A 27,620-nucleotide genomic window follows, 5' to 3' on the forward strand; every position below is an offset into this window, starting at 1 on the left:
TTTTATCATTTGAGTATTTTCAACATAAAATCTTCAGAAGAAATTAAAAAAAGAGTAAAAATTGTGTTGTAATTGATTTAAATAATTGGCGAAATGAAAACACTAATTTTTTGCAAATTGCAAAGATAGAAAATTGAGTTTTACACGTTACTAGATTGAAAATGAAGACGGACAAAAAATTTTTTTAATTTGATGACATTTGCAGAACTCTGGGAGGCAGCTCCGTACCCCAATTATTTGAAAAATTAGGTTGGTTACTCTTAAGTTGGGTAGAGGTAAAAGGAGGTAATGTGTCTAAAGTCAACTTGACTTGAGAGCACATCAGGTGGTCTAATTCAGTCATTCTCGGTAGTACATGCCTACCATAGATAATAACCTGAATAAATTATCTGATAAATATACACATGAATATTCTACTTTAACGTAGGAACGTTATGGCTTAACCAGAGTCTCTAAAAAAACACTTCCGTCATTTTTGAAAGAATGCCTCGACAAACATCGATTCACGTATCTTCAGTTTTAACCGAGAACCTTAGTGTCTGATGTACCACAGTTTATTACAGTAGGATCGTAGAGCGGCGGAGATCACTGCGGAGACAACTACTTCAAGGAGTATGGGTGAACTTCATATATTACTGTAAACACCGAAATATTTTCTATGTAATTCAACTAAGTTCCAACTACGTATATGTTTACAGCTCTTTAGCCGTTGAGAAACTTGACACACAACAAAAAGAGGTTTCTGAATTTGGTGCAATATCTTACGAAGTTCGTTGGAATATTAGAAACGGTTCTATATTTTTTTCTAGTGAGACACACGCCTAGCTCTAAACAATGACTATGCAATGACCACACACATTTCGATTTAAGAGGTTATTATGGGTCTACTGTATCCGAGTTTGCTGTACCGAGGGTCCTTCTGTGTGATGATGCTTAATCCCGACCCAAACTAAATATCCTATACAAGATTAAAATTTGTACTCACTAATTCATGGGCGGAACTTCATGGATAATTTCGACCAGTTATGCTTTCCTTGGAAGATATGATAATCAGAGCAAAGACCTGTCGGACCAGATGGGTTTAGTCGGCAGGCATCGACAGCAATCAGGCCCGAGGGGAAGCGAGGTCCACAGTACACTGTACATTTGTCGGTTTAATCCGCTCTATTGACAGCGACCCGGTTCCGGTGAAGATGAGCTCATCTGAAAACGATACAACCAACGATCACCATGATTATATTTTAATAATAACTCTATACATGTGCTTTGGGGTCCAGCATTAAACAATACCAAATCTACTCACCACCAAGTTGTACTGTGTGAAGCATGGCGGATTATTCGAAAGGTCTGGCGTCAACGGTGTTGGTTTATTCAGCCACGCGATACAAGCAGCAATGCGGTATTGAGTGAACAATGACTAATCTGAAAAAAAAAACAAACAATTGCATTATGATTTTAAGTTTTTAAGATCGCCGGTTTATAAGGGAATGCGAATTCTCGAAGCCTACCTTCGAACGGTAGATTCGTTAATCTCTTTTGAAACTGGTGGGCCTAATTCGTTGTTCTCATTCGATTTGGTTTAAAAATTCAGTAGATTTGCAAATCCCTCTCAAGATTCATCCCACCTAACCGCCCGCGCGGACTGTGTATGTATGCGCGTGTGTGGTGAATTCAACGAATGTTAAAGAATTAATCCTCGAAACTTGTTCAATTCAATTCGAACGCGTATTACATGATTTCAAAGACCGAGAACAATGACATGACACAATGTGAACTTGTGTCCTAACACGGTTCATTGGACAGTGTAAATGCACTGTGAGACTACTACGTAGCAATGCTGGATAATACCAGACTGGTACTATCCAGGAAGAAAGCCACTAAATATTTGGATGGATATATGAAAGCTGTGGGTACTGGAGTGTGTAATGGGTAGTGTAGTGTGATCTGTGTGCATTTTGGTGGCCAGCACACAGATCACATTGTTCATTGGGGTTTAGTCCAGGACTCGCGAGATTTTCAACAACACGGAAGTAACGTGTAATAAATGATGACTTGAAGTGCATGACTACCTACCACCCCTCATTATTGTTGGAAAACTAAACGTTCCGCACTGACTAAAAATTAGTAATAATAATCAATAACATTTTAGAAATGGCCAGAATTTTAACTTCGGTTCTATCTCATTTTTATTTTACAATTGCGATTGGTATAATTTTTTTTTTAAACGGCCGTAAAGGCTTCTTGTTTCGTCTGCAATTCACTGCAAATAGTTACGCAACTACGCACATTTCAGTGTTTTTGGCAGCTGTACACTCAATCGGCACCGTTCGTGACTAGCTTCACTGCGGAATTATCATTAATTAACATCGCCATATCACATCATCAACTTATATTGTGCCTTAAAACCCTAACAGCCGAAATAATTGAAATACACACACGATTTCTATCATTGAAAATTGAGAGAATGGCCGTGTTTGTGTTCTGGTGTTCTGCTGCTTCGCGTAAATCCCGCGGGGTGGCGCCACCGCGCGGAGTGGGGCCGATACGTCTAGCATTCCAACCTCAATATCTTAACAATATCTCAATATCTTTATAATATATATATATATATATATATATATATATATATATATATATATATATATATATATATATATATATATATATTCAACCAGTACACACCAAAACGATACGTTTTGACATTATTTCAAATACTTTCACCATTCGAATTTTCCATCGTCTATAACTGGAACCGAAAAAACTGAATTCGAACAAAATACAACGTTAGAACGGTTTGCAATCGATTTACTTTTCACTGAAACCGAACATGAATCGTAAAACAGTTTGCAATATATCATCAACTAGTTGAATGGTTATGTTCAATACCCCAGACCAGATTCTAGTTGGATGCAATTAAACCATGTAAAATGAAAGCGTTTTAAACGAAATTACCGGACAAAACCAATTTCATAATTCAGCGAACTTAAACCATTCTGGATACATGAATATTATAAATTCACATATACGTGCATTTCGTAAAATTCATCATTTGGCATATTGTTAAAAAGTACTGAGCGTAAAGACACATGGCGAATCTAGTCGACGTATATTAATGATACAATTTGACGCTATTCATTGATAGTTTTTATTGTTTTCATTGTTTTTAATCATCGGTTTTTCAATCAGTTACTTTTTGGAGTCGACTTGCAGCGATGTATATCTCGATATGTCGATATAAATTTGGCGACTTTTCAACTTGGAACGAGACAATTGGAGGTGCGTTTATCGCGTCAAATTTTATCGCAAAAGCATTTATCATCTTAAGGCTTAATTGAATCGATTGAGACAATGTCAGAAACTCGTCTTTGGATTTAGGAAAAATCTCTGGCTTTTTGGTCAAAGCTTCTATTCCGGATATATTGATCCTATTATCCTGTTTCAAGAGAACAAACTTTAGAATTAATGAGTTCCCGTTGTTTTAATATTATGCCCTGTAAAAACTAAGATAGAATAAAAAAATGCTGTAATTTCGACCGCCAATCAAACAAAACATATCCGTGCTTCGATTTCCGATTTCAAAATCAAACACCTGTTTCCTTCCCGAAAGGTGTGTGGTGGGTTTGGAAAGGACGCCCAACAAATCAAAACAAATCAAATCAAACTAAAGCTGATTCAATCCCTACTTTAATATTAAAATGATCCGATTTTTCCTGTAAAGTCAATGGTTTCAATATCGTAACTTTGTTGGCGAATATTTTGTAGATTTTGTGATTGATACTGCGTCAAAGAATCTGCCGTCATCTGATATCAATCCACTAGAACCAGTTACAAGAACAGCGTCTGAAACTCACTGCGGTTTGAAATGTCTTATGAATCGTGAAGGTTATTTGTTCGTCATCAAACGACAAAATAACATCGTCAAATTTCGTTTATATAATACGGATCTAATTGCAGGTTGATAAATGGCAACAAGCCACTGATGAAATCATCAATCGAGATCAGTCTAGATTCAGACACTTGTGAATAGTCTAATAATGGATTTTACATTTACATTTCAATGTGCCTATTCTAATGGCATTTACAGCGTAATATAACGTAGCGTTTATTCAAATCGATAACGTCAGTTTACGACCTATCTCAAGAGAAAGTACGAAACTTCATGTATTCTAATTTTCTAAATCGATTCTCAATAGATGCATTTCGTTTTAAATCTTTTGGATATGCATAATACTGGCTTTCAATCTTATCATCCATATTCCACGTTTGGCTATCCAACAAACAATGCCAATTCTTGATTGCACCCTTTTCAACATGTCAGCCGGAAATTTGTCAGAAAATTTGAATGAAAAAAAGCAGATTAGAGTTTTCCAAACGTCCTGTAATGATTTTGCTTTTCTCCTACGAAATTGCCGTCTTTTTGATGATCTCATGTTCTATTCGGGTATTTAAGAACTGTATTGTTGTATTGTTTCAACATCTATTTTTCAAGGGAAACTCGTGTGTGATGGTGACGGATTCGAAGGGTCGGGAAGGGGAGTGGGGCGTCGGTGCTAATTTGGTATTTTGAAAATTCATTACGATTGTTATCAATAAACGTAACCTGCCTAATGTAAAGCGTTGTGATTATTGTGTATCATCGTTTTGCGAGAAAGAGCTATTTTCGAAAATTCCTCGATCAACTGCAGTTATGCATTGCAACGTTATTTCCGGCGCGAGGTACGTCATCTATCGCGGTAGAAACAGCTATTATCGATAAACAATTTTAAAAAAACAGCGTCCCCGATAGATAGAAACATGGATTAACTAATTTTTTTCATCGGGTTATGACCATTTTTGTACCGGCTAATTTCTATCCTATCGAAATACGTATATTCATCATATATTGAAGTGTCGGGCGATTAAACGGTTGATTACTTTAATTGAACACAACGCCTAAGAATTGGACCATTGGACGGTTCATTTTGATCTGACATTTTTCTTCCTGTAGAACATAACCATCACAACCAGTAGGAGCAAAATTACGATATGAGCTACCAACTGTCAACTGATTGTTATAGTAATAAGCGTATGCTACTACAGTAACCGGTCCACCTGATGTAATCAGGCTGACGACAGATCGACCGCAGTATGAACCAGGACAATACGGGCCATAGCGTCTAGCTGTGAAATTACTACCATCAAATATATATAAACCATACTTTAGAATAAGACCAAGTGCCTTCAAATTGATACAATTATTGAATTCTAAGGGCAAACAGCTCTGTAACCTGTCTCGCTATATACAGCAAGGGTCAAAGTTTCTTTAACTTATATTAAATATTTCATTTAACTTCATTTCTATGTATAATGATATATTTTAATATTTAGTGGAAATAAAATGTATCATTATATTATTATTACTGCCAACGTCCGCCTTAAACTATTGTTAATTGATTGATAAGTATTCATGTATTTCATTCAAACTGTGTTTGTATGAATTTTGTAAACTACCTGAATACGTATATCATGCGTGAAGCTGTTTTTGTGCTCTGTGCAAATGTAAATTTCTGTGGAGCAATAAACTAATTGTAATTGTATACTTCGCAAGGGAACTTATTCGTTTGAACAAACATTCAGAGTACGCTCAACCGGTTTTCTCTGATGAAAATGATTGTGGAGTTTTATCCCGAGTTACTTCAGTAAAATTACTACCACTTCCATGAAGTTACGGATTAGAGTTGGCAAAAAGCCAAACAAATGGTACTTAGGCCATTTTAGATCACGGATTTCAAAGAAAAAGTCGGAGGGCGAAAATAAAAATCTATCAAAAAAATTATAGACAGGAAAAAAAGAAAGGTGAATTTCTCTTTTAATTTTTAATTTTTTTTCCACAAAAAAAAAGCTCAAAAGGACTGCAAAAAAACAATCGAAAAAGGGTGAAAATCTAGATCGATTTTCATCAAATAGTGGGAAAATTGAAAATGAAATTATTGCAAATCATGAGGCTGGAAATTGAGATGAACATTTTTTTGACTCGATATGCATTTTGCAGAATTCTGGTTGTCGGATCCATACGGACTCCAAGTAATTAAAAACTTTCTATTATAGTCGTGGTAATAATGCGATAACTGTAATTTTATCACATGTTTTTCGATCCAAACAAATTCAACCACGTTTTAGGGTTTCCATGGGTCGGCAAAAATATACATTGGCTCGTTCGTGTAAAGCTTTTATCTATTTAGATGATGTCAATCCTAATCGTCGTTTATTGCGTTCACGAATAGATTTCATATCGATAGTTAGTATTGTATAAAGAAGCGGATTAAGAGACGAGTTGATCGGTAAAAATAGAACGGCCAGCCAAGCTGCCACCTGGTTCGGTATCTCGACCGAAAATACGGCGCAAAACTGAACGATTATTATCGGTAGCCAGCAAAATAAATTACAAAGATTGATTACTAAACTCCTTCGAGCTAAAACCAGTTCGGTAGGATCGGCTCTACCCGAGCCCGACCTACTTCCAGATACGAGTCTATACATCTGAGCGTACGTCGTCATTATCGTAGCCAATATGACCGCATTGACCAAGGCAAAAATAGCGAACGAATAGTGCCAGCCATTGATGTCGATCGTCAGTAAATTCATAGGCAAACAAACTCCGGTTGTACCGTAAAAATTGTCTCCGAAGTAAGACGACGATGACAGCGGTAGAATAGAAACTGTGCTTATAACGAGCCAACAAATGCAGCAAATACCGATAAAGTATTTCGGAGTTATAATCGGACTTCTAGAAAACGGGTTGACGATCTCTTACGCGTTAGAATTAAGAGAAAAGTTAAGGAGCCTTCGCACGAAATTGTGACAATAACCCCGGCTAGACGACATAATGAGCTATCCGTCCAGGTTTCAGAATTCAGATAATAAACGCCTTTGAACACGGGATCAGCTCCTGCAATCAAAAACAAATAGACCGACATCAGAAAATCGCAACCGGCAATATTTATGATGAGGATATTAATTTGAAGATGTGTTACGTGTTCCGGAGGATTACATCCGCAAAGCTTGAACGCGAAACATAATAACGATACTGTTAGCGAGAAAACTGAAAGATGCGATCATCCAGATGATGGCCCTCAGTACAGTGTTACCCATCAGGTCAGAGCAGGTCGAAAATTGATCAGCTTCGGGAAGACATCGATCAACATTCGATGCCATGCAGCAAAATTTGTAAGCATCAGAAGCGAGGTATTTCAGTGATGTAAGATCGCCAAAAACGTTTCTTTGTACGGATATCACTTCGGAATTTTTTACAAAGTCTAGAATTTCAAGTCCAACCAATCCGTAAAAAGCGATATTCGAAATATAATGGATTCTGTTATTGCTGATATTTAACGACTGTAATGCGGATAAACCTTTAAATGCATATTCACCGAGAAACGATATAGAAAGTCCGTGAAGATCGAGAACAGTAAGTGACGTCAGACCTCGGAAACTACCGTCTTCTAAATGTTGCAGCGGATTTCCGATAAGATATAGTTCTTTTAAACCGATCAAACCTGCGAATGTATTAGCAGATAATGATAATGGTTTAAATTAGAAAACGCGTTGGGAACGATGTAAGACAAATTAGCACCCGAAATATCGAGAAAACGAAGATAAATGAAAGAGTTGAACGTCGACTCGTTAAATACGACTCGGTTATTCGACAAAATCAAAACCCGAGTTGATTCTATAAAACGACTAGTAATATCTGATAAGACAGCATTTTCACAATCGATGAAATGACCCCGACAATGACAACGTTCGGGACAGGTGACCTTACAATATGACTCGTCATCTGAGTTATGTTTACAATTTACGACACCGTCGCAAACTTCAGATTACGGAATACATCGATTTTCCTGACCACATTTAAACATTCCCGGACACGACCAAGTCTCGCAGTTTCGTTCATCTTCTGAATTAGGACAATCGGATCGACCGTCACAAACGTGTCTGATTGGTATACAGTAAGATGCCGGACATTTTACAGTACCAGCAGCGCATTCAAAGTCATTACACGTGAGAATATGTTCAAGATTTCTACATACCGGGAAACCAATCGGCATCATTTCTAATATACATCTTTCGTGACGGGAATAACAGCGAGGAGAATTGAACATCTTTGTTCATCCGATTCCTTACACAGATCTGTGAAACGAGACGTACAGTGATTGTCATTATTACAGTAAACCTCGGGATTCACTGTCATATAAGTGACCAATTCGACTTCTTCGAGACTTCCGCTACAATCCACGACACCATCCCGATACAACTGAGAACTAATACATTCACCGTCCGCGCACGAGAACCCCTGACAAAGTTCGCCAATGCATCCAATCTCATCGGAACCGTCTTTACAATTGGCTAGTCCGTCACATCGTTTATAACTATCGATGCATTGGTGATTGGAACAGCGATATTGCGTAGATAAACACGGTGGATGATAGCACGAGTTCTCATCCGAGCCGTCGACGCAATCTCTCATAAAGTCACAGAAAACGCTAATCGATAGAACCTGCCCATCGTTACAGCGGAACTGACTGTGCAAATTGATATCCGTACAATTGAGTTCATCTTCACCGTGATGACAGTCGCGTCTGGTATCACATACGCGATGGTCGCTGATACATCTTTGATCGGTACATTCAAACTGTCATGATTTACAACCGCTTATAGAAGCTAACTCTTCACCAGTTACATTAAAGGTACACAACACGGAATACACTTTATCTTTTGTATCATCGAAAGGTTTCAATAACCATTTAACTGATTGAATATAAGTAATTTCATTTCTGGCTACAAGTGGTTGGATAACTTTGAATCCGTCGTGGTCCATTGTCAGTATGGCGCCATATTTATGTCGATATTGAAATCTACTGATCAAATCTTTCATATCGCTTCCTCTATTTGAGGCGATTCTTACTATTTCGGCGCGAATGCTGTGGCACATTTCCATAGCTCTCCGAATATTCAAACCTCGATTGTTTTTCCAGTCGGTTAGTATTTTATAACATTGTCCAAGAATAGTGACCCAACCTCTTGGACAGGTTGAATTAGTCAAAGTTACATCGTGAATAATTTGATCTATGGTTTTATTCAAGTTTGCGCGATCAGCCCGCGTAAATATACAGTCTCCGCAAGCGATCACTAAAACTACGAACAACGCTTTCATTCGCTGCATATTGAACACAATCCACGCTTTAGAAACAACGTTAAGTAACTTATTGCCAGACAATTCTCAGAAGAGTACAATCTACAAGGCAATGCCGAATTCGCCAAGTGAAAAGTTGACGAATTGATCGAGTCCAATTATTTTGTTTAAAAAAAATCTCCCCTCAAACTGGCGCCAGTCTCGTATTTGTGAAACTTTCATCTGTTCTCGGTTTCGCTGTTATTACCGCGGTTTCTAAATTTAGACGTGTTGCAATATATCGTGTTTATAATCATGTGCAATTATTTTGCAAAAGATGTAAAATGTCGCTGCCGAATTGCGTTTAGTTTATTTCTGGTGCAATATATCTAATGCTATGGTCACATTTTACATTATATATCCTGCAGCATCATGAGATAATTCGCACCTTAAGCATTTAAGTTTTTATTCGCTATAAGTTCGACATTAAATTCTAAATTGAAAGTCCATAAACCCGAATCCGAACACAGTCGATTACGTATATCGGTCGTGCTTATTGACGAAACGAAACCATTGATTTAAAAGTCACGGCTATGGATGGGCTCTAGCTCATCTAGGAAAGTCCATTCCTAGTGCGCTGATAATATTTTTGATGTTTAAAGTTCGATTTCGTTTAGAAATGCCTCTCTAGACGTTCTGACGTCTAAAGTGTATGTAGTTCCTTTTTAAACGCCTCACAAGGAGACCCTAACAGAAATTGATTTTCCATTTCATCATGTCGACCTTGAACATTTTACAATAGGATCCTGTAATGATGTAGTTACTTTTATGACTGAGCTGAAAAACATTTTTCTTTAGGCAATATTTCATTTATTTATTTCCTGAATAATTTACATCAATAAATAGATACCAGACAAAATTACAATAGATGATTAATTTGGTTCATACAAAATATATATAAACTGATGTAAAATAACAGCAGGGCAACCAGAGGAAAGCAGAGCTTGTAATATCAGGCACCCCAAAAGGAACAAATAGAGATGAAATACGCACGATACACACAAACACACACACACGCACACACACTCGCAAGCAAGCAGCACACACGCACACACCAAAACACCCACCACATATAAGAAAACCACACACATATATTCACACACATTTACAAATAGACACACACACACACACAAAAATGTATACATATAAATACATAAAGTTATACCTTGGAGTTTATTCCAAGGTTATACATACATCATATGAGCGTAAGTAAGTACCATTTGAGAAGGTCATTGCACCTTATACATAATTATCATTATTATTATCTTCATGAATAAACTGTAACGATTAATAATGAGAAAGTAAATGGTTTTTTGTTCGATTTTTGAAACTTTCAATAGAAGGGGAGTTTTTAATTGAATCATTCATAATATTCCAAATATTTGGACCGTTGACTTTTATTGAGAAACCTTTTAGATTTGATTTGAATGAGTCAGGGCGGATGTTGTTGCTGTTTCTAGTGTTGTATCCAACGTCATTCGTCTTAAAAAAATTATTGAACATCTCAGGTAACTTGTTATTGACATATAGATACATGAATTGTCCAATTTGAAAATTGTTTATATCTGCCAATTTAAGAATTTTTGCAGACTTTAATAATGGTGAGGTATGGGCTCTAAAATCGGTTTTAAAGATAATGCGGACCGCTTTCTTCTGGAGAAGTTCCAGCTTTCTTAAGTTTGAAGGATAAGTATTACCCCATACAATATTACAATAGGTGAGATGGCAATAAATGAAAGAATAATACAACTGCAGTAAAGTTGTTTTTGACAAAATTCCATAAAGTCTACCCATTATACCAATGAACCGTGATAGTTTAGTACAGATGCTATTAATGTGTGACTTCCAAGTAAGCTGGTCGTCAACTTGAACGCCTAGAAATTTTGTTGTCGAGACTTGTGATATAGACATATTGTTGATTTTGATAGAAATTGAGTGTTTATGTTTAGCACGACTGAAAAACATGAAATGAGTCTTTTTCAAATTCAATGAAAGCCTATTTGCCCGAAACCAGATATTCAGTTTGTGTAGTTCTGTATTTACTATTATAGTTAACTCATTAATATTGATATGAGAAGTGAATACATTAGCATCATCAGCAAACATGATAAGATTAAAAATGCTTGATGCGTTTGCAAGGTCATTTATATATAATAAGAAAAGGATCGGCCCCAAAATAGATCCTTGAGGCACTCCACAGAATACAGGATAGCTAGTGCTAGTAGTCTCTTTAAAAAGAACAGTCTGAAAACGGTTTGAAAGATAGTTTCTAAACCAGAGTAATGGCGTACCTCTGATGCCATAATGGCAAAGTTTAGACAATAGAATTTCATGATTCACTGTATCAAATGCACGCGAAAGGTCTAAAAATATTCCTATAGTTGATTTGCCATTGTCTAAGTTATTGATAATTTTATCTATGATAACAGTAATAGCCATGTTGGTGGAATGGTCTTTTCTAAATCCAAATTGACATGGAGATAGTATTTTATACTTGTCCAAAAAACTTATAACTCTTTTGTAAACTACTTTTTCTAAGATCTTGGAAATACATGGGAGTATTGATATTGGTCTGTAGTTTGAAAAATGTGAAACATCTCCAGATTTGAACGAAGGTAATATCTTAGATATTTTGAAGGATTCAGGTACTTGTCCATTAATCAAACTTAGATTTAAAATATGAGCTAACGGCCGAGATATAGCGTCAATTACTCTCTTAAGGATCTTTTGATTGATACCATCATGACCAGTGTTATTACTATTTTTAAATTTTGAAACAATATTTTCAATTTCCAAAGAATCTGTGGGAGAGAAAAAGATATTATTTTGTTGTGGCGGACCCAGAAAAGAAAAAAATGTTTTGTTAGTAGGTAAAATATCATTGGCTAGATTTGGACCCGCTTGTGCAAAACACTTATTAAATTCATTGGCTATACTAACATTATTTTTGTACATAACACCATTCTGTTCAAAAACATCAGGATATTTAGAATTTGATGATTTTCTATTAATTAGGTCATTAATTATTTTCCAGGTTTCCTTGGGATCTCTCGCATTGTTTAACATAGAGTTATAGTGAAGCGTTTTAGCCTTTTTGATACAAGTATTAAAAACGTTTCTATATCTATTGTAGATATCTCTATCAGTTTGAAGTTTACTAGACAGGTATCTTCTATAAAGAGAATCCTTCTTTTTCAAAGAAATCAATAAACCGTTAGAAAACCATCCGTGTTTCTTGTCCCTATATATCGAAAACTTTCTATTGATTATAGGGAAACATTGCGTGTAGTATTTATAGAATACATCATAAAAAGAGTTATAGGCAACATTAGCATCATGAATATTAAACACATGAGTCCAATCATGTGCAATTAGCTTTCGTTTAAATCGAGCGATATCATGATCTGACATTTTTCGATAACTAACTGTCCTAGTTGATGTATGGTTGACTTTGATTTCCGGCATAATTGCAAAAATTGGAAAGTGGTCAGATATATCATAGATCAGAATCCCTGAAATTGCATCGAAACTAGAATAACAGTTTGAATATATATTGTCAATAAGAGTAGAAGATCTGTCGGTTACTCGTGTTGACTTATCTATTAAATTCGTAAAACCAGTTGAAAGCATATTAAAAATAAAATCTCCAGTCGGTTTATGAGAGTCGGCGTTGAAAAGATTTATATTGAAATCGCCCAAAATGAAGCACTTACGCCCTGTTCTAGTTAAGTTTTCTAAGAGTGGTAGAAAATCAGTATTAAAGTTATTGACACTTGCATCAGGCGGTCGATAGATAGTGCCAACAATATGTTTTGACATATTATGTGGTAATTGGATTTCTATAAATAAACTTTCGAATGTGTCATTTACACATGTAAAATCATCCAGTATCCTAAATTTAATGGTGTTGTGGACAAACATCGCTATTCCACCACCACGTGTATCCTGTCTACTTATGAAAATCGACTCATAATCAGGCAAATTATACATTGACTTGTTGTCATGTTGAAGTTTAGTCCACGTTTCAGTAAAAGCTAAGATCCCAAAATTGAAACAGAGGGAGTGTAAATATAATTGCAAATTCTCAAAATTCTTATTAAAACTCCTTATATTTAGATGAAACAAGGAGAAGTTTGATAATCCAAACTTTGATAATTGCGTTAAATCCTTATAATATTTACTACTTGAACCTACGATAAACTCAGGATGTGCATGACTGGCCATCTGCTAGTGGAATTGAAGCGTGATAGTAATACTTCGACGGCACTCACCGTTACATAATAAATTTCGCTCATTATGAACATAGTACGCATATGTATACACAAAAAAATCAATGAAAGCAAAGAAAAATTGACGATGTAGAAAATATGTGATCACAGCACATACTATTAGCAATAAACCATACCGAGTAACTAATATTTTAATTGACTGTTCAAATTCGCTTTGATAGTCTTGTATATTCGTAAACCGTGCGGAAATCTATACGGAGCGCGGCCTATAAGACATAATATTATTATTACTGTCATTATTATAATTGTTATTATCATTGTTATTATTATTATTACTATCATTACTATTATTACTATCATAACTATTGTTACTATTATTTCTATTATTACTATTATTACCATTATTACCATTACCATTATTACCATTATCACCATTATCACCACCCTCACCATCATCACCACCGTAACCACCATCACCACCATCACCATCACCATCTTTACCATTATTACCATTATTATCATTATTATTATTAATATCATTATTATTATCATTATCATTATTATTATTATTATCATGTAGCATATATCATCGAAGTTTGATCGAAAGTCTAGTTATTAAAATCACTAACTGTAACAGTGACTGTAACCGTATCCGCTCAATTCATCTCTAGTTCCATTTTCACTCAATTTCATTTCAACTTTTAGACAGACATCGCGGCGGTTATTAGCAATATTATTTTTCATCCGGATGTCTCGTTCTTACCGAACACGATGTCCTGAGATGGTTGAAAGCGACGATATCTAACCGTATAAAATAATTAGAGTCGTTCTTTTCGATCTCATTAACGGTTTGCCATCGAGTTGTATCATTTCTATATCGGGTTAAGATGTTGGACCGACTATTCGTGAATCGGTTTCTTCTTCTGATCGTTTGTACCGGTAAGTCGAATTTAACTATTTTCTCAGACTCTTCCGAGGAGGAAATAATGTATAGATATCAAACACGTTTGCGTTCTAATACTGCAGAACGTTTGTGAAACTAGTTTGTTCGAATTTCGCACGGACCAAGCGTTCATATTTGCGAAAAGTCCGCTCTTAATTGGTCCAGTCAATTTTAGAACTGAATTGCCACACGTATGCAGTCATAGGTAGAAATGTCCATTAATGCAGTACTAGAACACTACAAAGCAGCTAAAAAGTTAGTACATATCCATGCGATATCTGAACGTTGGATGGAAATGGACGGTTTAAAGATGAGTTTTTTCCTTGCAAAGAGAGTTCGTATTGCAAGTACACGTTACCTTCCTATGAAAAAAAAACTGATAAATAACCGTCGTCAATTGGAGCGAAAAAAATAGTCCGATGCAGGGCCGTTATTAACTTTCGAGCGGACCAGTTCTCCATTGAGTAAATAGGAACTTACTGACATAAGTCAGATGAACAGAAAGTTTGCTCAATGTTAAGTTAGGTTTAGACATTCGTGTCTTACAAGTTAAGTAATCATGATTACTTAGAAGTAAAGATCGTTATTGTCTCATGTTTATACATAAGGAAAAAAACTATTCAACCATCCGTGATAAAATGGTATCAGGTTATTGCCAATGATTCGGTCTTTTTGATTACTGGAGTAAGGCTTAATTTAAATAGAAAACATGGATGCGAGAAAGGGAAAATATAATTTCAAAATTAAAAAATTTTACATCAAAAGCGTTTGAAAATGAAAATGACATGTTATCCGATAATTTCCAAAATAAAAGAAACTAAATTGAAAGGAGTAAGAATTGCGTTGAATTGACTTCAAAATAGGAGAAACAAATGAACTTTACTGCTTACACTAGATTGAAAATTAAGAAGAAAATATCAAAAATGGGTTTTTTCTGAAAAAAAAATATCGAAGAAAGAGCGATAAAAATCTTTTTTTCGATACGATGTTTTTAATGCGATTCCGGCTGCTGGATCCGTGCTCTAGATATATAATAAAAAAGGACCCGTAACTGTAAAAGGCCACATTCTACGGTTCAAATCCTTAAAGGGTAACAGGGGATTTCAATATTTTGATGAAGTTATATTTGACATAACTTTTACAAAGAAGAAAATGACGTGTGCTGAAGGCGATCAAAATCGTGAACGTGCAGATTACGATCTAACGTCACTTATCGATACGAGTAGTTGACAGGGAGAAAACGACGACCCGCTTCTGTTTTGTCGAAATTAAACTAATTGTTGTCATTAATTGTTTCAGATTATTTCATCGCGTCCCAGAGATTTCGGGAACCTGCAATGCGAAATAGACGCTTTCCAGAATCTGGAATGCCGAGTAGATCGTTTCCCGAATCTGGGATAACGGGTAACTCACGTGGGATGCCTGACCGTAAAATCCCCGGAAGCGGCGACATCAAAAACAACCAATTGATCGGAGATTACAAAGTGGCATCAGAAAGGATAGATAAAGATGGTGATTTAGTTCGAGTTTGTCCAGTCACGGGTTGTTTGTCTGATTTATGTACTTGCGGACTGTTTAACAACTGTTGTGACCTGATTGGAAAGTGCGTCATAAGAAGCGACGCGGACGAATTGAGACGAAACAAAACGACGCGACAAATTCAATGGACCGACTGTATATACGGAATCGGAATCGAGACGTATCAGTCAAAAGGTTTTATAGCGATCAGTCGATGTCCGAGTGATTTCGACTTGAATTCAGACGTGCGTCGCTATTGCGAATCGCCGTCCCGTAATCTAGCAACTACGATACCTGTCTACATCGACGACTGGCTTCCGTTTAAGAATATGTATTGCGCAATGTGTCACGGGTTCAACGACACTCAATACAAACCGGCTAGACTCGTACTGCAGTGCACTACCACCACACGAATCGATGACGTCATCAGTAGCGTGCGCAATGCGTCTTCAAGCGACGATGTCGCGAAAGTTCGGCTGCCCGAAGATTGTCGTTTATTTTACGAGCATCAAGGGGATATTCGATCGGTATTACAGCCGTGCATGCGCAATAGCATACCCGCCACGTCACAGTGCAACGAGTCAGTCCATCGGGACTTAAGGTCTAAATGCAGACGGGTTTTCAACCCGATATCAGCTGTAGTCGGTGGGCGGGTGAAAAGATACCGTAATTATTACTGTATGAAATGTGAACTGAGTGACAGCGGTTTAAACGAATCAAGCATAGTTTGTGAACGTAATCAAACTGACCAGAAAACATTCGGTTTAAACATCTTACTCGATTTCAGTCTCGCGAACGGCGTAGAATTCCGAACTGCGGGAATGCCCGTCATCTCCTGGACGCCGAAAGAGTTTCTCTGCTCGGAAACGAACGAAATATTCGACCAGGAGACGCGTAGATGTCGCGGATACGGCTGTTTACGGGGATACCAACTTCTTGATACCGGTGAAGACAACGCCGTCTGCCGGCTTGTTCGGAACGAATGGCCTAGAATATCCGTAGGCGTTCAATTCTCTTTGTTTATCACGTTTAATGAAACACAGCGATTAGGTATGGAAACATTGAGTTATGACTTGTCGTATTTCATAGTGATCGGCTGCGGCGATGTCGATAAATTCAAGATCGCAGAAATAGGAAGTTTGTCATCTATACTCAATGATTCATCATTATACAGACGAGATTTCACCGTTACCAGTTATGCAGAGTATATCGGTGACGTCAACATCGAAACGATTGCGCGCGAATACCATACGATGATCACGTGTATGTTCGGTAAAGATGGCAGTCGGATGACCATTTCCGGTTACGAGTTGTCGACTACGAGTTTGACTAAGAATACTCGGTGTGACCTCATCGATTCAGAGCCAGACGTAGGAAGTGATATGACCGGAAGTAGCTTATTTCTAGCCCAGTCCAACCCGTCTTTCAAATATTACAGAATTTTTCAAATCACCACCGACAACGGGAAAACGAAATTTGTAAAATCAAGTAAATGTTCCACCAAAATCACCGACTGTGTGCGAGTGTATTCCAGTACGGGACTAATGGTTTGCAGACGACAAAACAATTCAAAATTCAAAATAACGGTCAGTTCGTTATTTTCCGATCGCGATTTCCTGATTACCTTTACCTGTAGCTGCCTGTCCGTCGTCGGTCTCCTGATAACGGTGGTAATCTATTTGAATGTTCCCGATCTGCGAACTCTTCCCGGTAAACTCATCGTCAATCTCTGTATAACTCTCGCCGTGGCTCAAACTCTGCATATTTCCAGCCTGATCGGCGTTGATAATCGATTACTATGCGTGTCGATGGCCGCTGTTAAACACTATATTTGGATGGTTGTTTTCGCTTCGATGGCCGCTGTTTCTATTCACATGTTCACTACATTTTCTGCTGTTCTTAAACTGGTCGATTCTCCTAAGACGTTACTGTACTATCTACTATCAATTTGGCTCTCTCCATTCCTCATTGTCGGACCCTGTATCGTCCTACACAACACCGATACCAATCAGTACTCCGGTGCGGTTTACGGAAGCCCCGTTACTTGTTGGTTTAGTTCCAGTTTCTCCCTATTGATGGCGTTCGTTCTACCGATCGGTATTATCGATCTGGTCAGTATAATTCTATTCGTAGCTACAGTTTACCGCATTCACCGGTCATTTTCCGCGATGTCCACTTCATCATCTAACGCCAAACAGAAGAGGACGACCACATTCATTTTCTACCGGATGGCTCTAGTGACCGGGGTCACGTGGGTGGTCGGGTTCGTAGCGTCGTTCGTAAATAACGATTATCTCTGGTATTTCTTCAATTTGTTGAACTCGTCTCAAGGTTTTCTAGTTTTCTTGGCTTTCATCGTCAACAAACGAGTGTTCGATATGTGCCGGGAGAAATTCAATTCGAGTCAAGCCACCAAAACCACAAACGAATAACGAAAACGATTCTACAGAAACAGTAAGACGGGCTTAGGTCGACTAGTGACGAGCATCAGCAACGGGTCTGACAACAATGTTGCGTCGGTTGATGGATAATCTTTGCATTGTCTTGACCGTGTTTTTGTAAAATGTCGTCGTCGTCAGTACAGCAATATCGCTTTTGATTGAATGCTTCGAAAATACAAATCGATATAATAGACTTAGACCTATCAGTCAAATATATTCTAATATATCTATTCATATGCATGATGAAGTCAAAATAGTAGTCCCAGTAGCCTAGTAATACGAATATAACCTCGTTAAGCCTGTTGATTAAAGTACTGCATTCTTGATGTCCTGGGTCAAGTTTTTTCGATGCATTTCTCAAACCGGTTATTCGGATGTTGCTATGAATTATTTGACCAAATGATACTTTACAACATAATCCTAAACGACGTTCATCTATCGTTAACTTTGATCATTACGTCAATGTCTTTTATCATAATTCATAATTCAGTTGTTCAAAGGTTCAAAAATCGGTGTCTTCTGATCAGTAAACTACGAAGGCAAAACGTACAACAATAATGCGTGTAATAGTTTCACTCGCATTTGCAATATTTACCCTTCCATCTGCAACTATTAGTGCATTTCTACCAGTCTCACAGGAACAGACAGATTTTCTATTCGAAATTTTTCACACAATTTCATGTTTGTAACTATGTGGTAAATTTCATCGTATATCTTTTACTGGGACGAGAAATTCGTGAATATTTCTGATGAAAATTTGTCGTAGAAAATCAGTAGAAAATATCCATTCATTTCTAGAAAAATCGTCGAGGAAGGAGCCTTGTTTACTTGGTTTAGATTGAAAACAATGAAATGAGAAATGTATTCTGTTTCTGGTCAGCGCGCACGTCGACCTAGAACCACGCGTCGAAATTTTTTTTTCTGAAACAAAAATCGGCTCCGAAATTCGCGCTATTGTCTGATTGCGAATGAAAACAAGCGTGTTGATATCGATATGAATTTTGAAAGGGCCGGCTTCTATACGTCCGTTCGGACTTGTTCCTATCGACTAATTCATCATACCCGATAGTCAAATGTAGGAACAATAAAAAAAGAAAACGCATCACTGCATCATTGTTTGCAGAAGGGCCTAACCAGGAAAGGAATATATTTTTTTTGCCTAATCGATCTGATTTACACATTTATTCACGTTATCAAAACTTGCAAACCATGCCTTATCTAGTGAATCTTATGACATTTCTGCACGTTATCAACGTGTTTATTCGTGAAAAAATACATCGAATTCATCCAATCCGTGGCACGTTGAAATCAACATTGCGATATCATATTCTATGAGATTTATCAAAGGCGTTTGATACAGTCTATCACGAAATTTAGTTTAAATTGAAAACTTAAATTTACTTATGGAGTAAAGAGACTTTCCGCTTAAAGGTTTGAAAATTATTTTGAAAATTAGAAAACAATTACGATGATAAATTCATATAGTATACCCTTATAACTGGAGTTCACCAAGGCTCAATAATTGGTCCTTATTTATTTCTATTTTTTCTGCATTTCAAGGGACGGTTTTTGATGGTGGATCAAGCGCCAGGCCTTCGGGCTATGTCATGGCACTGGACCCACACGCAATACACTTTTTCCTTACTTTTTTGTTATATGTAAAACATAAATCAAATTTTCCAATGTGTTAAAACTTATATTTTTGCTGATATTGACACGAATGCTTTTTATGGTGATAACAATTTAGTCCGATTAATACGTACCGTACTGTATATTACTATTGTAAACTATCATCTAAAGAATTATCAAAACTGTCAGAGTCTGGTTTCAAATGAACAAACCGTCAATAAATGTTTTTATGTAGACGTCATTTATGATCTTAAGTAAATTTGTGAAACATAACTTGAGGCTATCTATTCCCAAAAGAGATTGAACCAGGTCAATGTTACACATTTTCTTGCGGAATTAATTTCAGTGGAATCTTAAGCCCGGCGCATACCTTTGCGATTGCTCGGATGATCGCTTCATCGCATGGTTTTATCGCATCGTCGTAAAAGGTATGCGGTGGCATCCGGAGCCGATTTCATCGCATCATCGCTTCATCGCAACAAATCAAACTTGTTTGATATTTTCGCATGCGATTTTACCGTGCGATGATTATCGTAAAGGTGTGCGGGCTACGCTGTCGATGTTCCGAACGAAAATTTTTAGTAGCCAATCAGAATTAAGGATGAAGCAATCACGTGATGTTCAAAATGGCGGCTCAGTCACTTGATTGAATCCAACTCGAGGTCCTCATAAAAAAGCGCAAAGGTATGCGGGGATGATGCGATTTTCATCGTGTCATCGTGTCATCGCATGCGATGATACGATGACACGATCGCAAAGGTGTGCGCCCGGCTTAAGCCGTGGTGATCTCGAAATATTGGCATAATGAAAAGAGTTAAATATGAGCTCCCATGTCCGACATGATTCACTGGCATACATTCCTTATGTCACCGAAAGACTGGCGATGATAAATATCTACAGTAAACCTCGCATAAGTCGGATCCGCAAAAGTTGGATAAACGGACAAGTCGTTTAAATTCAGAGATCCCGTTTTTTTCTTCTTATTTTCGACTAAATTTCTGTCCCATAGTCGGATTTTACTAGTCGGAAACTCGCCTATATGTCGTAGTGTAAAGTGTGATCCCAAAATATAAAATCCATTCAAATCATTGTCTCATAGTCGGATCATTTATTAATTACACTATTCTTTAAGATGTTAAAAATAGGCTTCATCATAACCAGAATATCATGTTGAAAAAGTAAATAAAAAAAGAGTTTCATTCATTTTCATGTTTTATTTTCATTCCATTCAGTGACGTTTTTCTATGGCCATATCGGATTTTCAACTAAGAAAGTGAAAAACTCTACTTGCCCAAAGTCGGATTTTGTTCCTAACTCGGAGGATTTTTTGCTGGTCCCAAATGATCCGACTTATGCGAGGTTTCTGTTAACTGAACCAGTTACTAACCAAATATACCGATCCGAAAATCCCTAGAACAGTGGATACATAACCACCAGGAGAGACGGTTATAACGAATGAAGTCAGACAGTAAGATTACGCACACTGACCGGAGTTCGAACCCGTGTCTCGTGCGAAGAAAGATATCGTGCTGACCTGCAGGGTCCAGTTCCACAGTTCCGAGTTAAGATTTGACTCTGAGGTAACCCAATGAACTAACTTTAACTCAGAGTTAACTCTAACTCACAACTGTGGAACTGGGTCCAGTAGATCAATAGAAATAGCCCATATGATTAGTCCATATAGCTTGTCATTTAATGTTTTGGATAGCTTGTTTTTCGTCTACACCTACACAAATGTGAAAATTAGATATATTGATATAAAAGTTGATTCATCAAGTTCATGTCACTTGGGTCAGTCCGATGTGAATGCTAATTGAATGGACTTTGATGGTTTCATGAAGCTGGAATCAAACAAATGAGTTTCACTGTGCTATGCACGCCTTCCAACAGTTTTGTATTAGGTATTGGACACTTTAAAATTAACTGCAGTCCGCTTCTAGTTGAAACCGTGTACAAAAGTTTTGACCACGTGATCACTGTCGCCATCACATTTACTGAATCGATATAAATCAATGATGACAGATGTCAAGGTTTCCGCCGGGCATGGTGTACCGCGGCGTATTTGTCAACATAATGACGTCATGTAGAGGGTACATATACACATTTCGTTTCGATGTTTATCCCTGTAAGGCAAATCGATTCGATAGACAAAGAATGCCGCGAGGCAGTCGTTACATACCGGAAGTAAATTACCGGATGCCGGTACACGTGAATGACCGGAAGTTGATTTACCGGATATCCATGCAGCTGTTCGGATGGATGGATTTTTGTATAAAACCGCAGTCAAATCTAACCACGATCATCTCGTACTCCAGACTCGAAGGACTTCACATTTTAACAAGGTAAGAAAATATCAAAATATACAAAAATGTCATTCAACAATATCTGAAATTTGAGAACAAGCTCTTTGCATTGATATTGTTCTATTCTGTACCAGCTCTTGATATTTGAGATATTTTTCACTTGATATTTTTAAGAATTTGATATTTGCCAAATAAAAATTAGGAAAAGCATATAGTTGCTACCGTTGTACTTTTATAAATTCTCCTGCTTTGGCCAGACAAGCGACTACTTGGGATTTCCGATTCAGATGAAAATTCATGATTATAAAAGCGTATCGATATTTAACGTGAACTGTGCTCATTTTTCTGATGAAGCTGCTATGCCATGTAGCTCGTAATTCAAACTTTAATTTCACCTTTATTGACAGTTAACTACCTATTTTCAAGTTTAATTTGAAACCATTCTCACTCGGCTGCTTAACAACTGCTTTTAATAAAAGGTGTTGTTTAATTTCAGTTAATAAATTCCACAAATATGAAGTTTAGTATTTCGATATTGCTGGTAGCGGTGGCGACTATCGCCATTATTGAGTTGGTTGCTTCTGCGCATTTTACTAGAGGTAACGACCCGCCGGCTTACCGAAGTCTGTCCCGATAAAATCCCCCTATGAATGTTATGAATAGTGATGTCATAGCGGGACTTGAAGGAGACTAACGTGAGGCTATTTTCCATTTTGGACCATGAAAAGCCGCCTTTGTACATAACGATTATTTGTCTATTTTATTAAATCAGCTGAACGCTCATTCAACGTTTCTCAGTCTCAACTATGGAATAAGGGCTCCGTCCCGTTTCAATTCGACAGTTCTCTCGATAAAAGTAAGTTCACTCTTTACCTAAACTGGAACAACAATTAAGTTAAACTGAACCAACGAAGTTACGAGGAAATGCATTTCAGGAAACAGAATATTAAGCCTTCAAATCAATGTGATAGAATAAATTGTATCGATTTAAAACGTTTAGGGCCGGTTGACCACTCAATGGTTCCGACTTGAGACTAGTCTAAGACCTAGACTAATCTTACAACTTCAAACTGGCCTAAGCTCATTTTAGTATCGAACCTAAATCGCACGAATCTACGTGAAAGCATCCTAACCTTAAAATTTTGGTTCTATGGCAAATCTAACAACTTTTGGTTAAAGCTCATCTTAGTTTGATATCCAATCTAACAACTCAGGACCAGTAAATTGAGCTCATTTCTGGTTCTTTAACAAATCTAACAACGTAAGACCAGCCTAAGCTCATTTCAGTTCAATAGTCAATCTTACAACTTAAGTCATGTAACAGTCAAAGATTATTTTGGTTCTACAATTAATCAAACAACTTACGACCAGTCCTTGGATATGAGATTTAACTTAAACACTTCATTCACTTCATACACGTTGGGCTGATGACGTTTGTTAACGAACGTTTCGTTTATTTTTGTGTGTTTCTAGAGGTGAAGAAAATGATCAAGGCCACAATGAAAGAACTTACAGAGAAAACCTGCGTGAAATTCCGACGTAGCAAAAAGAAGGACTCGAGCTGGTTGAAATTCTCCAACGGAGTCGGGTTCGTTAACTTACCTAAATCTACGAATCCGAGTTCATAAAGCCCGGTTTCAATTTGGATAAAAACAATTTTCCAAGGTTTTCATTAAATTCCGAGAACATGTTTATCGAACTACGAACAAACTAGCTTTCTAGATTATACAAAATCGGTTAGGTTTTAACACCGGGTTAAAAGCATAAGAAATAAACTTTAACTTTACACTGAAAGGCCGAATAAGCCTTCATTGGCTTCATCTAATCTCCTCCACATTATATTAAAACATTTCATATTTGTATATTCTCGAATATCTATTTATGACATGTTGTAATTTGTTGTGGAATTAAAATTATTATAAATTGTTATAATGATAACCCCCGAAACTGTTGAACTAGCTAATTAAAACAATAAAATCTAAAACGAAATTTGTTTAAACGTATTCTTCATTCTTTTTTTCAAATATTTTTTCTATGAAATCGTTATTCGAAGCATGATTTAGTAGTTGCCATAAAATAAAGATATGATTAAATGAGATATGCAATTCATTGTTTTCAGATGCGCCACTCATGTGGGAAAAGCCGACGAGGAAGGAGCCCAAGTTGTTTCACTCGGAGCCGACTGCGCGTTCAAAGGAATCGTCATTCACGCCGTTACGCATGCGCTAGGTACGTTTACAAGATAGTAGGTGCTTGAAATCTGTGAATCTATTTTTCATCAATGATTTAAAAATCAATATAGATATAAGGATAAGCAATATTATTTCATAAATGTGGACATATGAAGCACCCACGGCAAGCGAATTATTTAGCAAGTTATTGATTTTAAGCTCTTCCGTCGTAGAAGTCATCTGACAGCTGACGACGTTTTCCAATAGTTTCCGTCGAGGCCATGACCTCATAAACTAATTTCTATCGAACTTGTCAAACCTGTCCGCTTGAGCTTTATCAGCTCTATTGCTGTCATACAGTCGTTTAATTACATCGACTAAAACTCGTAGGTCTGGAGTGGATGATTTGTATAATATATCCATTGCAATCTGACTTTGTCATTCAAAAGACCAATTAACCCGTTATGAAAAAGTTCCTACAAGCGGCACAAACGCAAATAAAGGAAAACCAAAATATTCACAAAAGCTCCCGTATACCGTTAAGGTCGTCGGGAAGAGGTTTTGACTCACGTATTTTAACTACGCCTCTCATGACACAGTTGGCCAATTTCGCGATTTTCGCCACCAGTTACTTGGTGTCACAGTCCAATATCAGTTGATATGGGCAGTTTAAATCATTTAACAAACTGACTTGAAGATCGAAATTACGTAGAAAAGCTGACTAGAAAAAAAAACCATCGTCGGCATTTCAATGAATTACAAAACCTCCTCTTCACCACGTATGCTAGTATTTTCTTCACAATTACGTTCATAATGAGAGATGTCTATATTTCGTTTACCCGCCTAGCAAGCTCTCGTGAATTCAGTGCTCAGTTGGAACTGGCTCCAGAGTCACTCCGATACCATAATTGACACTCGTTGAACCAGTTGCTGGTGTCACCGACCACTATATGAAGTGGATATAGGTAGTTTAAACCATTAAACAAGACTAATTGAAGATAGAAATCATGCTGAAAAGCTCACCAGCGAGGCGACCATCGTCAGCATTTCACTGACTTTCAAAGACCCATCTGAACCATGTATGCTATCATATTCTTATGAAGTATGTTCATGGGGAGAGGTGACCAATATTGCTGGCCCCTGAAATAACCCTTGAGCTTAATCAACTGCCGACGTCGAGAAGGCAGTAGTTTGGTTTCATACCTGCGCTTAGCAAGCTTCCATTAATCTAGCCCTATGTTGGAGCTGGGTTAAGAGTAATTCTAAGACTATTCAGGTCATACGTTATAAAGACTCGTCGTGTTGGCATCAAGAGAATGATTTTCTTTGTTTTTTTTTTTTTCATGAAGGATTCACTGACGCGCAGAGCAAACCGAACGTAGACAAATACGTTCATCTTACTCGTGATTACATCACCAGAGGTAAGGAGTACTTTACTAACATTCATCTTAAACGATAGTCATTCGAAACGCAATAAAAATAGATTAAAAGCGTTGATCTGCCTTTTTTCACAACGGGCCTGAACTTTCATACTGATTGTACGGCATTAATGGCTCTGTTCAAGTTCCTATCATCAATTGCCTATCTATATTTTGCATTTAATAAAGGAATTTCTTAATTGATGCCAATATCATTATCATGAATGTCTCATCTTCATGCATTTCTACAACGAAATGCGATTTTCGAAATCCATATTCGATTCGATTCGTTGCCATTTCTGCTGAAGCTGATTTAAATTATATGCCATCATATATTTCGATTTGTAAATTTCGTTAAAAAGAAAATTATTTTCTTTTACTAGATGAATTGAGCGTAGCGGAACTTGTTGGTATCAACCAACTGTATGGATGCTCTGAAAACTGTAAGTTGTAACTGTTTTTACCCTAATCAGTAGATGGTAGCTCGAACGCCAGGACGTACAAATTCGGTCGAAATGAAATGCCTCCATTCAGATTTCTCAAAGTTCGGGCATATACTTTTTCTACATAACCCCAGATTGGTATTTTTGAAGTCGTATACGTCAATATGTTTACAGTTCGCTTATTGAATTAGGTGAAAAGTGAATTATGGATGAATTTTAATCGAATCTGCAAAGAATTTAGGATATGATATTACATTACGCGCTAGTGACACCTGGTGGATCCTCACTTGCCACAATTGGAATCCTCTATTGCCAGAGTATCTTATGTCAATACTTAACATCTGTCACTTATCCTCCATTGCCTGTGAAGTTATTGCGCACTGGTACATCTAGTGAATTCTCACTTTTCATAAGTAGAACCCTCGATTGCCACAGTAGATTGCCTCATTATACATAAGCTAATCAGGAATTTTATTATGTCCTATATAGTGGGCTCACTCGGCAACATGTCCCCATGGACGCCTTGGACTCCGTGCAACACCGACTGCGTCTCCACACGAAGCAGATTCTGCAAGCGCGACACCAGACTCCGCATCAACCCGATTCATCAATGCAGCCCGGGTACCGACCAGAGAGGCATCGAAACAGTGTCGAGAAACTGCCCGCGTGACCGTCTTTTCGGCAGATGCGATTAGTCGACTTTTTAAAATGTAGTTTAGTCAAATTTTGAGAATAAAGTCTCTAAAATTATAGATTTAAGTTAAATATTTTAAGGTATTATCAGATATCCAACGTTGTATCTACGTAAAACTGGAACAACAAGATATCCGAAGGACCGAATATCCGAACAGCTTTCGTACAACCCATACACTACACTACGGCAATGAACAGGGCTCGAACCCACGACCTGGCAACCGAGAGACGCTTTAAACTCTCGGCTACACCGCCATTTCACAGCTAAAAGATATATTTTTGATGGTATCATTCAATAGTTCGCTTGATCCAAAAGATAAGTTATTTGACACCTCTTAATTACCATTTTTAACTTAAATAGTAGTTATTTTAGAACCATCGCGCCCATTGAATTTAAAGCTTCCTTTACTAAAAAAAAAAACCACCTAGAGCCAAACACAGCGCAAATCACTGGTTGCAAGTTGATTGAGTCAAGATTAGTGTTAGGGTATTTCGAGTTTGCTGTAACGAGGATCCATCTGTTTTACACATCAGCCTAAGCCCGAGTTCCCTAGATAACATAGAGTTAAAATGTCAACTTACCAGTTCATGAGTGCAGCTTACGATGATTTCAGTCAGATA

At 37.2% G+C, this 27,620-nt stretch overlaps 1 long non-coding RNA gene across 1 annotated transcript; it reads right to left on the bottom strand.

The window, feature by feature from the left end:
* Nucleotides 1-1,023: 1,023 nt before the first annotated feature.
* Nucleotides 1,024-27,616, bottom strand: LOC141911424 (uncharacterized). Its single transcript, XR_012620043.1, has 3 exons — nucleotides 27,582-27,616; nucleotides 1,304-1,422; nucleotides 1,024-1,203 (listed from the first exon to the last, which is right to left on the bottom strand). It is a non-coding gene; the product is annotated as an uncharacterized LOC141911424 (long non-coding RNA).
* Between the last annotated feature and the right edge of the window lie 4 nt (nucleotides 27,617-27,620).

Source organism: Tubulanus polymorphus, chromosome 9, assembly GCF_964204645.1.
Source record: "Tubulanus polymorphus chromosome 9, tnTubPoly1.2, whole genome shotgun sequence".
NCBI lineage: Eukaryota > Metazoa > Nemertea > Palaeonemertea > Tubulaniformes > Tubulanidae > Tubulanus > Tubulanus polymorphus.